This window comes from Heliangelus exortis, chromosome 28 (genome assembly GCF_036169615.1).
Source record: "Heliangelus exortis chromosome 28, bHelExo1.hap1, whole genome shotgun sequence".
Lineage (NCBI taxonomy): Eukaryota > Metazoa > Chordata > Aves > Apodiformes > Trochilidae > Heliangelus > Heliangelus exortis.
In genome coordinates, this window is record NC_092449.1 from 2,086,433 (window position 1) to 2,099,600 (window position 13,168).

At 55.9% G+C, this 13,168-nt stretch overlaps 1 protein-coding gene across 1 annotated transcript in view; it reads left to right on the top strand.

Annotated features, from left to right (window-relative positions):
- Positions 1-991: 991 nt before the first annotated feature.
- Positions 992-13,168, top strand: part of CTXN1 (cortexin 1) — a 32,555-nt gene continuing 20,378 nt past the window's right edge. The window contains exon 1 of the mRNA XM_071727682.1: positions 992-1,387. The gene's annotated coding sequence lies outside the window, so the exon portion shown is untranslated. The remainder of the gene's footprint in view (positions 1,388-13,168) is intronic.

The following is a 13,168-nucleotide window of genomic DNA, read 5'->3' on the forward strand; positions in this document are numbered from 1 at the left end:
TTTGGTGTGAGGGTGCTGAGCCCCTGGCCCTGGTTGCCCAGAGAAGCTGTGGCTGCCCCATCCCTGGCAGTGCTGAAGGCCCCAGGTTGGATGGGGCTTGGAGCACCCTGGGCTGGTGGGAGGTGTCCCTGAAAATGGCAGGGGTGGGAATGAGATGATCTTTAAGGTCCCTTCCCACCCAAATCATTCCATGATTCTGGCACTGTGTGTCCCCAGAGCCAGGGAATTGAGCCAGGGGAGGGAGCAGCTGGGGGCTGGATGGGGCTGGGGGCAGCACCAGGGGCTGTTTTGGCTGCAGGGCTGGTCTGAGGATGTGCTGGAGAGGACCAGCAGCTCGGGCACTGCTCTCCTGTCCCTGCTGTCACCCCGTGCTGGCCCCACAAGTCACCCGGGGATGCCCCAGCGGGAGGGGGGAGCTCTGCTGATGGTCAGAGCACAGGCACCAGTGGGGTTGTCCCTCCCAGTCCCTCCCACCCCGATGTGTGACAGGGACATTGACCCAACCAAAACCCCTCCCAGGGCCTTGGCTGGGCCTCTCCTGCAGGTGACCTGCTCGCCCCTACCCTCCCTGCCCCCCTGGGTCCCACGTCCCCCTGGCTCCCCCTGCTCTACATCCCCAGGCCTCCCCCCCCCCCTGCAGCCCCCATCCCTCACAACCCCCCCGCCCCCAGGGTCCCATATCCCCCCGTGCCTGCCTCCCCATAACACTCAGGGTTCCACATCCTTCTGCATCCCCTCTCCCTGCATCACCTCCCCGTCCCCCATCCCCCGGACCCCCCCAGAGTTGCACCTACCCTCCCAATAACCCCCCCAGAGTTGTATCCCTCCCTCCCAATAACCCCCACACCCTCCCAATGTCCCACATCTCCTTGCAACCCCCTCTGCATCCCCCGCATCCCCAAGATTCCTCATCCCCCGCACTCCCCTACACTCCCACATCCCCCGGGCCCCCTCCCTCCCAATAACGCCCCCCAAATAACCTCCCCCCAAGGTCCCACATCCCCCTGCATCCATACTGCCCTGCATCCCCAGCTCTCCCCCACGCACCCTCAAGGTCCCCCACCCCTCTCACCCCCCAACCCCCCCACGCCCCGTGGCACCACTCCCTCCCCCGCAGTCCCCATTCCCACCTTCCCACATCCTTCTCCCCCCCACCCCCCGCATCCCCCTCTCCTCCACACACCGCTGCATCCCCCTGCCCCTCCCCTCGTCCCTCCACCTCCCGCATCCACACTCCGCCCCCCCCTCCTCAATTCCAGCCTCCCCCCCCCCGCAGCCCAATCAGGGCGGGTTGGACGAATTCAAACCCCGGCCCCGAAACCGCCGGCGGCTTCGCTGCTTCTGCCGGATGGGCTGGGGCAGCCCCCGCCTGCAGCCTGGGGAGCCGGTGAGGATGGATGGGGGGGAGAGGGGAGACTGGGGGGGTCGGGGGGGGTTTACGGGGCTGTGCGGGGGTAGTAACGGGGCTGATGGGGCTCCCAGGAAAGTTGGATCGCGGTACCGGGGCGGCGGCTGAGCCCAAGCCGGGGATGCACCGGGCGCTGCCGGCAGCGGCTCCGCAGGGGCGGTGCGGGGAGGAGGGGGCTCCGGGGCTGGCCCCCGGGGCTGAGCCGCTTAAGGAGGGTTTGGGGGGGGTTCCCGGTGCGTCCCCCCCCAATCTGAGCCGCCGCTTGTGAAAGGGTCTCGGCGATGTCCCTCTGGTTTCAGCCGGTACCGGGTGGGGGGGGGTCCCGGAGCTGCTCTGCCCACCCAGGCTGAGCTTCGTGGGGGCGGGGGGGAAATCTCGGTCGTGCCCCTCCCGCTCTGAGCTGCTTAGGACGGGGGAGGTCTCGGGGCTGCCCCCCCTGCTTTGAGCTGATGCCGTGGGGGGTCTCCCACTGCTGTCCACCCACCCGGGCTGAGCAGCTTGGGGGGGACGGGGGGGAGGGGAATCTCGGTCCTGTCCCCTTCCTCCCCCCCCTCTCTGAGCCGCTTGGGGGGGGGGAGGTCTTAGTGCTGCCCCCTGGTCTGAGCCACTGCCGGGAGGGATGGAGGGAGGGGGGGTCTCTGTGTTGTGCCCCCCGCCCCTCGTCTGAGCCGCCGCCCGTGTGTGCTGGGGGGGATCCTGATAGTGCCCCCTCCTCTCTGAGCCGCGTTTTTGGGGAGGGTCTCAGTGCTGCCCCTCCCAAGTCTGAGCCGCCGTTTGTTTTGTTTTTTTTTTTGGGGGGGTTTCTGCCGGAGCAGTGGGGTCTGGAGAGGTGAGATGCTCCTGGATGGAGAATGCGTAGTGCTGCTTGGGGGGGGGGGTCTGTGACAGCCTGGGGGGGTGTGTTTGGGTAGAAAAAAAGGGATTTTTGGAAGAAATCTCCCGATTAGATGAACTAACCAGGCTGGGCTTTCTGGGGAAGAAGTGGAAATGGGGGAAATGTATGCAGCTGCTGCAAAACTGCTGATTCCAGAGTTGGTCCAGCAATGGGGTGGCTCTGCAAGAGCCCTTGTGCTGGGGGGGCTTGGGGGCTGCCCACCCCCTGGGTCTCGAGAGCAGGTGTGGAGCTGTGAGACTTGGAAATTAAATGTTCCTGTGCAGAACCTTGGGGTGATGAAGGAGCCCAAGAGCTATGAGAGCCTCAAAAGGAGCTGGTGTTGTTTAAATTTCATCCCCTTTGGGAAGAGTTGGAGTTGTGGGAAGTCCCCACAAGTTGCCAGGAGTGTCAGGGAGCCCTGCTCGGGGCAGAGGGAATTGGGTTCTCCAGAGTCTCGGGAAGATTGGGCAGATTTTGGTGCAGAGCTTGATGTGAAATGGGAGGATAAATGGTGTTTGGAGTGGGGGGTGTGGGTTTGACACCCACCCGTTGTAGGTTCTCCAGGGTTTGATTCCCATCCTCACCTCCCTGCTGTTCCTGGAAATGTTCTGTTATCTCCCAGCTTTTTCTGTTTGCCATGAATGGGGAAATCTATGATTCCAGGAGATGTGTCCACGAGCAGAGGGGGATTTTCTTTGGGGGCAAAGCCCTGGGGCTGGCAGGGACATGTCCCCAGCTCTGCCTTCTGGCTTCATCTCCCTCCATACACACCAGGAGTTCATCAGCACCCTCAGCTCAGGCTGTGATGCAGAACATTCAAAATCTCCCATCACTTCACCTGGTTCAGTTTCCATCTGCTGGGGGCACAGATCTGGAGCTGAACAGAACTACTGTGCCCAGTGGTGTCCCAGTATGGGACTGGCAAGGCCCTAGAAGATGAAACAAATCCTCTCTGGGCTGTGCTGACCCTTGGGTTTGCAGCTGGGAGGTGGCAGAGCTGCAAACATCTCTGGTTCTGCTGGGGTGGTTGGTTCTGCTGGGGTGGTTGGTTCTGGTGGGTCCATGAAAAGGCTGGTGGTGGGATGGGCAATGAGCTCATCCTGGCAGGTGGGATGGGTGGAAGCAGGTTCTGGCTTGTTGCTCAGCCCCATCCTGTTCCTCACAGGCAGTCAATGTGCAAACTGAATGATTCCATCAGCCGTGCAGCTCTTTGGGTGAAGCTGTGCTCATCCCTCAGCTGGGAACCCCTGGGAACCTTGGTGGGATGTGCTCAGGACTGCTCCCCGGGGCTCTGCTCCCAGGGGGGGGCAAAGGGGAGACCTGACATCACCTCTGCAGGCTGGGAGCACAGGGCACGGGGCAAACGCCCCACCTGCAGGTCCCCTGGAAGGGATTTGTCACCGTTTGGGGGATACACAGCCCTGCTCCCCAGTCTGGGACAAGGCCAGCTGCTCCTGTCACAGTGCTGGGTGCTTGTTGGAGGTGGCACTGGTTGGGGCAAGTCCTGCTGCCTGCTTGGCTGATGCTGCCAGGGAAATCTGCTCCTTTTTTTCTTCTCCTAGCTAGCTCTGCTGAACTGTCTGCAGTGTTCCCAGCCCCAGTGATGATGGAGGGGACTGCACCACGGTGGCCACCTCTTCTTCCTTGGTGGAGATGGGGCTGGAGCAAGGGCCAGGCCATGGGTGGGTGCTGGAAGGTGGGAGAGTTTTAGCAGCCACCCTCTTTTCTCAGTTCCATGGTTTCTTCACAAAACCCAAGCTGGGTGACAGGAGGGGGTGGCATCCTCTGGTTCCTGGCACTGAACCCTCTCATGTTGCCAACTGCCAGGAAATCCTGAGCCCAGGTGTCTTCTCTGAGACTGCTGGGCTCTTGGGAGCCTGGGAGCCACTCGGCTTTTACTGCAAATATTCTTTACAAAGTAAAACTGATGGCTTGGAATCTAATATTCCAAAGGGGGGAACTTAATGGACATTAGGCTGATTCTTTCCAGCTCAGAGTGCAGAGCTGCACCACTCACCAGTGGGATTCAAGGCAGAAAGACCAAGGGCTGACAGCTGGGGGGAGGTGACAGGGTCTGGAGCCAGGAGAAGCTGGAGAGGAATTGAGGGAGCTTGCTGGGAGGTCTGTGTGAGCAGAAGCTGCTACCAGGGCAGTGGTGACCCAAAGGATGACCCATGAGGGGGGTCTGAAATGGGATTGGCAGCCTTGAAGTCCTGGCTTGGGTCTCAGCTCTTTTCTGTTTGTGGCTCTCAAGTCCTTTTGGGGACAGAAGTCAGTCCCAGCCCTGTCACCTGTTGTCCTCGAGGTCCTTTTGACTGCAGTGCCCACCAAGTCCTTGGGCAGCTCAGGAACCTGTGGGATGGAACCAAGGCTTGGGGGAAGCACCAGCTCCTCCAGTAATGGGGGTGGACAAAGAGCTGCCATGGGCAGGGTTACACCAGGAGAGCCTTGTCCTGGCTTGATGGGGTTGGAGAAGCTGATGGTGGAGACTCTGGAGCTTTTTCCCCAAAAGGGTTGTCAGGCCCTGGCCCCCCTCCATCCCCTGGAGGGTGTAAAAGCCCTGGAGATGTGGTGCTGAGGGACATGGGGTGGGGGTGGCCTTGGCAGTGCTTGGACTCGATGATTTCAAAGATTTTGTTGTTTCCAACCAAACCAGTTCCCTGACAAGCACATCCCTGTCAGCCAAGGGAACTCTTGTCCTTCCGTGGGGTAGGGATGGTGTGTCTCTGGGCTGTGATTTTCTCTTCCAGTAAGAGCAGTCTGGCCAGAGGACTTGGATCAGCCTCCCCGTCCCAGGGCACCCAGACGCTTCCAGGAATGAGCGTGGGGATGAGTTTCCCAGCCTGCACATGGTGGGGAAGCAAATCAAGAAGCTCTGACAAGCTCTTGGCTTTGAGATGGCACAAAGTGTCCTGGCACAAGGGACCTCGTGCCATCAGCACTCATCAGAGTGCAGACAAGGACTGGCATTGCTCAGGGATGGCTGGCGTGGTGCTCGGAGCCTGGCTCAGAGGCATCCCAACTGGCTGCAGGTCAAAGCATGGATGGGACACAGGTGCCTGCTGTGGGCCCTTTTCCAGCCTTCCCAAGTCATGGAGTAGCTTAGGTGTGAATCCTTAGCTGGAAGGGCTCTGGTTAACTCTGGTTCTGTAGGTCCTGCATGCTGGGTCCACCCCACAGCACATCCCTGGGTGCTGGGGAGACTCCAGAGGTTCAGCAGCCCCTTGATCTGCATCCCAGCTCCTCCATCTGCAGGGCTGGTTTGCTGCTTGTTGAAGGACAGCTTGGGACAGGAGGATGGAAGTGTCCAAGGTCAGGTTGGATGGGGCTTGGAGGGAAGAGCAGCCTGCTCTTTGTAAGTGCTTGAGAGGAGGTTGGAGCCAGGGGATCTCTGCTCCCAAGGAACAAGGGTTGGGACAGGAGGAAAAGGTACCACAAGATTGGAGCTCGGGAACAATTTCTTCTCTGCAAAGGATTGTCAGGCCCAGGCTGCCCAGGGCAGGGCTGGAGTCCCCATCATCCCTGGAGGGGTTACAGAGCCTGGGGATGTGGGGATGAGGGACATGGGGTGGGGGTGAGCTGGGCAGGGATGGGGGAAGGGTTGGACTTGATGATCTGAAAGGGCTTTTCCAACCAAAAACTGTGTTCTAGTGGGAGGTGGCCTTGGCCATGGCAGAGGGTTAGGACTGGGTGATCTTGAAGATCTCTTCCAGCTCCAACCCATTAGGGAGGGATTCTGTGATGCTTGAGGCACTGGGACCTGTGGCACCAGTGAGATTTGTTCCCTCAGGCACAGCAGAAAGGGGACACCTGGTCTTCTGCTCCTTTGTGTCTCTTCCTGCTGATGGGAGATAACATTACTCTGAGTTAGTAGCAATCTGCTCCAGTCATGGGGACAGCATCGATTTACAGCTGAAGCCCTGGCCCTGGAATCGATCTGCATTTTTATCAGCTCATCTCATCTGACAGGAGATGTTTGGAGGCTGCAGAAGAGGAGGAGCAGCAGCAGCAGCAGCTCAGTTCTGCTCAGGGATTGCTGTTGTTGGTTGCTTCAGCTCCTCAGATCTCCTGCAGGGTCCTGCAGTGTCACTCACCCACCTGCAAAGATTTAGAGGGATGTTCTTCCAGATCAAGCTCTCCCAGGGGACTACAGCTGCAACCTGGAAGGGCTCTGCACAGCTGTGGTGTGGGGTGGAAGAGGTGGAGCAGTTCCAGGGAGGGCTTTGCCTTCACTTTTCTTTCCTCCTTCTCCTTCCTCTGGACTGTCCAGGTGGAGGAGAGAAATTCCAGAGCATTCAGCCACCAAAAGTAGGGGCTGATCTTCCCTCAGGAGACCAACCAGCCCATGCTGGTACATGAAAACTTCATTTTCCTTTTTGGATTTATTCCTGCATGGGCGTGCTGGGCTGGAGAGCACTGGTCAGTCCCAGGGCAGAAGAAGTTTTTCACTTGCTGTCTCATCACTTTGTAGGGCCCAGGCACTGCAGTTTCTCCTGGGTCCATTCCTGGCTGCTGTTTTCTTTTTGCTGTGCTCCTGAACAGCCTGGCTGTGTCCCTGCACAGTGCTCCTGCCACCAGAGAGGCTCAGTGCTGATGGCATGGGGATGGAGATGTTTGGGATGGGATCTGCTGCTTGTGGTTGTTGTCTCCTCTTAAAGTTATTTCACATTCCACCATGAGAAACAAAGAATCCCAGACTGCTTTGGGTGTGGAGGGACCTTAAAGCTGATCCAGTCCCAACCCCCTGCATGGGCAGGGACACCTCCCACAGCCCAGGGTGCTCCAAGCCCCATCCAACCTGGGCTGAGACACTGCCAGGGATGGGGCAGCCACAGCTTCTCTGGGCAACCTGGGCCAGGGGCTCAGCACCCTCACACCAAAGAATTTCTCCCTAATGTCCAACCTCCATCTCCCTCTTCAAGTCTGAAACCATTGCCCCTTGTCCCATCCCTCCAGGCCCTTGTCCAGAGTTCCTTCCCCAGCTTTCCTGGAGCCCCTTCAGGCACTGGAACTGGGAAGGAATCTGGAAGGGTGGGAGGAAGAAGCCTTGGCTGTGTTTTCCCTGGCTGAGCTGGTTCCCTGCCCAAGCTCCATCCATCCATCCATCCATCCATCCATCCATCCATCCATCCATCCTTCCATCCATCCTTCCATCCATCCTTCCATCCTTCCATCCTTCCATCCATCCATCCATCCATCCATCCATCCATCCTTCCATCCATCCTTCCATCCATCCATCCATCCTTCCATCCTTCCATCCTTCCATCCTTCCATCCTTCCATCCTTCCATCCTTCCACCCTTCCACCCTTCCACCCTTCCACCCTTCCACCCTTCCACCCTTCCACCCTTCCACCCTTCCACCCTTCCACCCTTCCACCCTTCCACCCTTCCACCCATCCATCCATCCATCCATCCCTCTGCAGAGCCCTGGGTGTTCCCAATGTGGTCCCCACCCCACCAGAGGAAGCAGCAGGACCTGAGAGAGTTGAGAAGGACCAGGAGGGCTGAGAGAACAACTAGAATTTGATTAGCAAAGAGAGGGAGTGAACTCTTCCCAACCCCTGGAGCTGTTCTAAAGTGACCAATTGTCCTCTGAGTCTGCTGGGAGATGATGGGAAGTGATCAGCTGAGGTTGGAGCTGATGAGATTCAGGCTTGGCAGGGAGAGTCTGAGGGTTCTTGGAGAATCCCCTTCAGCTGCACCTTCACAAAGCCACTGACTTGTTGGGAGCCTCCTTAGATTTTATTTCCTTGCTGGGAGCAGGTGGGTTTTGGGGATTTCCAGGCTCTACTTTGTCGAAAACCTTCCTGAAAATAACTCCAGGGTTATTTTTGATGGTGATGGTTTTGTTGATGCCAGTGGCACTGGGCAGGGCCCGGGGGCTGCAATCTGGAGATGGGCAGACTGGGGGGGGGAAAATCCATTTACAGCCAGCCCAGATTGTTCTGCTGGGGAGTTCAGCTCCATCACCCAGAGGAACAGGCAGACGTGGCTTTTGCACAGGACTGGTGGCAGGCAGGACAGCAAAGCAGTCAAACAAATGATTTAAAATCAATTAATGGCAGCAATGGATGGCTTTGAAGTAGCCTATTTGCCCACTTGATAAATAATTCATGGGACAGCCTGGTAATAAAATGCTAAAGGCTCGATTTGCTTCCCATTGTTTGTACTTCTGTGGTGATTTACAGGCAAGGAATTACCAACTCATTTAATTGCTGATTAAAAATAAGACAGAGTTACTTGCTAGCTTGTAAGAATTACTCAGCAGTTCTCTGGGTTGTCTGCTCCAAGCATGGACACTCCTGCCCCTTTTCTTTTTTTCCCAGGTCAGCTTGTCCCTGTGTCAGGTGTGTGCCCCATCACACTATTAAAGACAGGAGGGGAAATGCAAATTAAAAAAAAAATTGGGCAACACAGGCTGGCTGTGGAGAACACCTCCCTCCTAGGAACTGTTGATAAGACCCAGCCTAAACCTCCCTGGCACAACTTGAGGCCTTTTCTTGCTTGTTCCTTGGAAGAGGAGGCTGATCCAAACTTCTTTCAGGGAGTTGTAGAGACTGAGAAAGTTTCCTCTCAGCCTCCTTCAGGCTCCAAGGTGCTTCACTCAAGCTGACTTGGGATGGGTCCAGGGATGAGGTATCCACCACCTCCCTGGGCAACCTGTGCCAGTCCTGAGCATCCAAGTTGTCTTCAAATGGGCTAAAAAGGCATTTTGTAATCCCTCAGCTTGTTGGGAAAGGCCCTGGGAGGTGCTGGAATGTTCCCTATGGATGGTTAGGAGGATGAATTCGGTGCAAGGGACTGGAGGGCTCAGTCTTTTGGAAGACTCTCAGAAAGAAAGAAAAAAACAGACCATGGGTCCTCTCTGGGGTGTGTGGGGTGGGTCTGGTGCCTGCAAGGTTGTGAAGGGTGTGAGATGAGTGCAGTGAGAGCTCTGGGGGTGCTGGAGCAGGAAGGTGCTGCTGGGGGGTTGGATCTGGGTACTGGGATGGGAGGGACTGTTTTCTGTATTGCTGTGAAATCTCCAAGAAACTGGGAGCCAGGCCAGGTTCTTCTGATGGGAGCTGAGGTCTGCTGAACCCATCCTGAAATATCCATAACAAATATCCATAAGAAATATCCATAACAAGTCCCAAGCTCCCATCAGGACCACTCTTAACACTTAACCAGCTTCTTCAAATCATCCACTTGTGGATGGTTTGAGGGAGAGGGGGTGGCCAGGCCCTGGCCAGGAGAAGTCTCCATGATGTCTCCTTTTTGAGGTCTTCCCTGCATTGATTGCACACACTTGGCCTCCAGGAAAAAAAGGGAATGTTCATCCCTTCCCACCATGGGGTGTTGCAGAGCTGATCCTCAGGGCTCCTGACCTACAGGGCATCTCCTGAACCTTTGGTGAACCCATCCCTGACCTTGGATGGCTCCTCCAGGGAGAAGGGAGCTGGGAGGGGGCTTGTGTTTCCTATGGGTCAAAATATTTCCTGGCCAGGTTTTCTGCAGCATCCTGACACCTTGGTGAAGATTTTCCATGGGAAGTTGTTGACTTAAGAGTGGCAAAACCCCCCTGTTTACTTTTCTAAATGAAGAGATTGCTTCAGTTGCTGATGAAGATGAGAGGAAGCTGTTTACACAGCTTTTCCTTACCATGCTTAGTGCTGAAGGGGGGCCCAGTTTTGTTCCTGTTAACAACGGGAACATTTCATCCTGGGAACCTACACGTGGAAATGTTTAGAGCTCCCACCAGACTGATCTCCTTGAGGGCTCTGAGGACACCAGCCCTGTCCCCAGATGTCCTCTTGGCCTCTCCTTCCACCTCCTCCCAGATCCAGAATTATTCTGAGGTGTCTAAAGCCCAAAGTGGGGCCTGGAAGGGGCTTCAGTTGATTGAAGGATGGATGATGGGTTGGGTCATTTATTTCCTTCTGTTGAGTCAGGAATCCAAGGTGGTCACTGGCTTTTAACTGCTGCCTGCAAGCAGGGCTCACAAAAGTTCATTTGTGATCCCTCTTGGACTCTGCCCAGCAAAGATGTGACTGGGACTTGTGGGAAGTTGCTCCTGAGGTGTCCTGTGGTGTGTTGGGTGGCATTTCTGGAGGTTTTCTCTGGTTGTCTGAATTCTTGGAAATGAGTCCTTTAGCTCTGGCCCCCTCTGCCCTTTCAGCTGCTCCCTCATTTCACTCTCCAGTGGAGCTCTTCTCCCTCACCTCTGTTTTGGTTGATGGGTTCAGATGACACCTCCCCTACATCACACAGCACTTGGCCTTCATCTTCTCAAGGGCAAATATATATATATATATATAAATATATCACAGAATGGGCTGGGTTGGAAGGGAGCTCAGGGCTCATCAAGTCCAACCCTTGCTCCACTCCCCCCGTGGTTCCCAGCCCATGGCACTGAGTGCCACATCCAGGCTCTTTTGAAATATCTCCAGGGATGGAGAATCCACCCCTTCCCTGGGCAGCCCATTCCAATGTCTGATCACTGTAGAGAGAACCACAAGTCCTCAGGTGTCGCCGATAATGAACTGGGAGCTTAGGCCCAGGTGTGCCCAATAATTAGGGCCTGCCCCAGCCGGAAATGGGTGGGGCTGAAGGGCAAAATAAAAGGCAAGGTCCCAGGAGCAGAGAAGAGATGAAGATGCCTGAGGAGAGGGACAGCAAGAGAGCTCTGGAGAAGAGCCATGTCCCTGAGAGGAGACTCACCACAACATCTGGTGGAGAATGCAGGCATAGACTCTCGTCTAAACCCTCTTCTCCGAGTGAACTTCTCATCTTTCTCCCGGAACTCGAGAAATTAGGGTAAGAGAGACCCCTTCTTTCTCTTATTGCTTACATTGCTAAGCCTCTTGTCAAAAGATGGGTCTTACTGCCAGTAAACCCACTGAAGCTGCCGCCACTGAAAAAATTGTGGCACAAGCAGAGAGCCAGGAACTCCTTGGCTCCCCGGGTCCTGCCAAAGCCCGAGACTTATGGGAAGAGGTTTACGACCTACTGGTGGACCTCAATTCAAAAGAAATTAAGGGCGACATCATCGGCGCCGATAACACCTGAGGACTTGTCTCTACAAGGATCTCTCTACAGATCACTCTCTCCAGAAAGAAATTCTTTCTCATGTCCAACCTAAACCTCCCCTGGCACAACTTGAGACCTCTTGTGCCCTCTTGTCTTGCTGAGAGTTGCCTGGGAAAAGAGCCCAACCCCCCCCTGGCTCCAACCTCCTTTCAGGGAGTTGGAGAGAGTGATGAGGTCTCCCCTGAGCCTCCTCTTCTCCAGCCTCAACACCCCCAGCTCCCTCAGCCCTTCCTCACAGGAATTCTGCTGGATCCCTTCCCAGCCTCCTTGCTCTTCTCTGGACCTGCTCCAGCACCTCAATCTCCTTCCTGAGCTGAGGGGCCCAGAACTGGACCCAGGACTCAAGCTGTGGCCTCACCAGGGCTGAGCACAGGGGCAGAATCCCTTCCCTGGACCTGCTGGCCACGCTGTTCCTGAGCCAGCCCAGGATGCCATTGGCCTTCTTGGCTACCTGGGCATATATATCTATACATCTGAGTCCTGGTCAATGTGTCCACCAGGATCTCCACGTCCTCTGCTTCCCAGCCCTTCAGTCCTGCTGCATGGCTTTATTCTGGCTCAGGAGCAGGACTTGGTGTCTGCTGAGGTTTCAGCTTGCAGAGGTTTTAGAGATTCCACCTGCACCAGTGGAAAACATCACTTGCAATCAGCCACCCCTTCCAATTGACCTTAGAATCCATGGAATCTCTTTGCTCACCCTACTGACCACTCTTCAGCCCAGCAGTTTTCAAGGAGATTGCCCCAGACGAACCCTTCCCATCTGCTTCAGCCAGATGTGAGATAAGTTGCAGAAAAGGTTGGAAAAGACCTCCAAGACTGAGCCCAACCAGAAAATGAAGTCCAGTTGGAGATGGTATCAGACTGCAGGTATCTCCTGGGGCATTGCCTGCATTGGATGTGGTGAAGTTCAGGCTCTTTCAGAGCTGGATCAGACTTCTGAGACACCCCTGAAGATGTCCTGGCTGAGAAGAGAACCAAGGCTCTTCAGGGGGCTGGAAGCTCTTCTGGAAAGCTGTCACTGGGGGTTGCAGCCTACAAGCCTGAGTCCTACACCCCAAATCCCTGCTTTGGATCTGGTGGGGAAGCCCTGAGATGGGAATCACTGCAGAGAAGTGGATTTTGGTCCTCCTTATGCCAAGCCTGGATGCTACAGTGAAGTGGTAGAGACTTTCCCTGCCAGTGTGCTCATTAGGGGGAGGTAATTATGGAGATGCTCATTGTGTCCCCTCATTCCTGTTCTGCTGCTTGTTTTCTGCCCACTGGTTCTTTTCCAAGCTGCTCTGCTTGGGAAACCCCCCCAGCAGACCAGGGAGTGGAAAGATCCTTGTCCTCCACCTTGTGCCCACAACCACCAAGGGGACAGCTGGAAACACAGCTTGGTGACAACAGCTTTTCCAGATGAAGGCTTTCAAAGCCTTAATCTCATTATCCTGGTCCTTCAAATGTCTTCTTCATACTTTAGGCTCCATCACCACCTGATGATCTTTCCAGTCGTGCCCAAGACTCCCATGACCTCACTGATGCCTCTCAAGCTGCCACCTTCCAGTTTTTCCAGCAGGTTTCTTGGTTTGTCTGGCCAGGAAGAGACCCTATAAATGCAGTCAGTCTGCTGGAACAGGCCGTGAGGAACTCCGTTAGGAACATCTCCACACATTTCCTCATCATCCACCCCCTTCTCATCTCCCTCTCTGCCTGACAGCTCCTCCTCTCCCTCCCCATCACCCCCTGCCTGCTGGCAGATTTCTGACTGTACCGAGCCCTTTGCTGCACGCCTGGGGAGGTGACATTCATTGGGATTTATCTCTCCAAGCAGTGA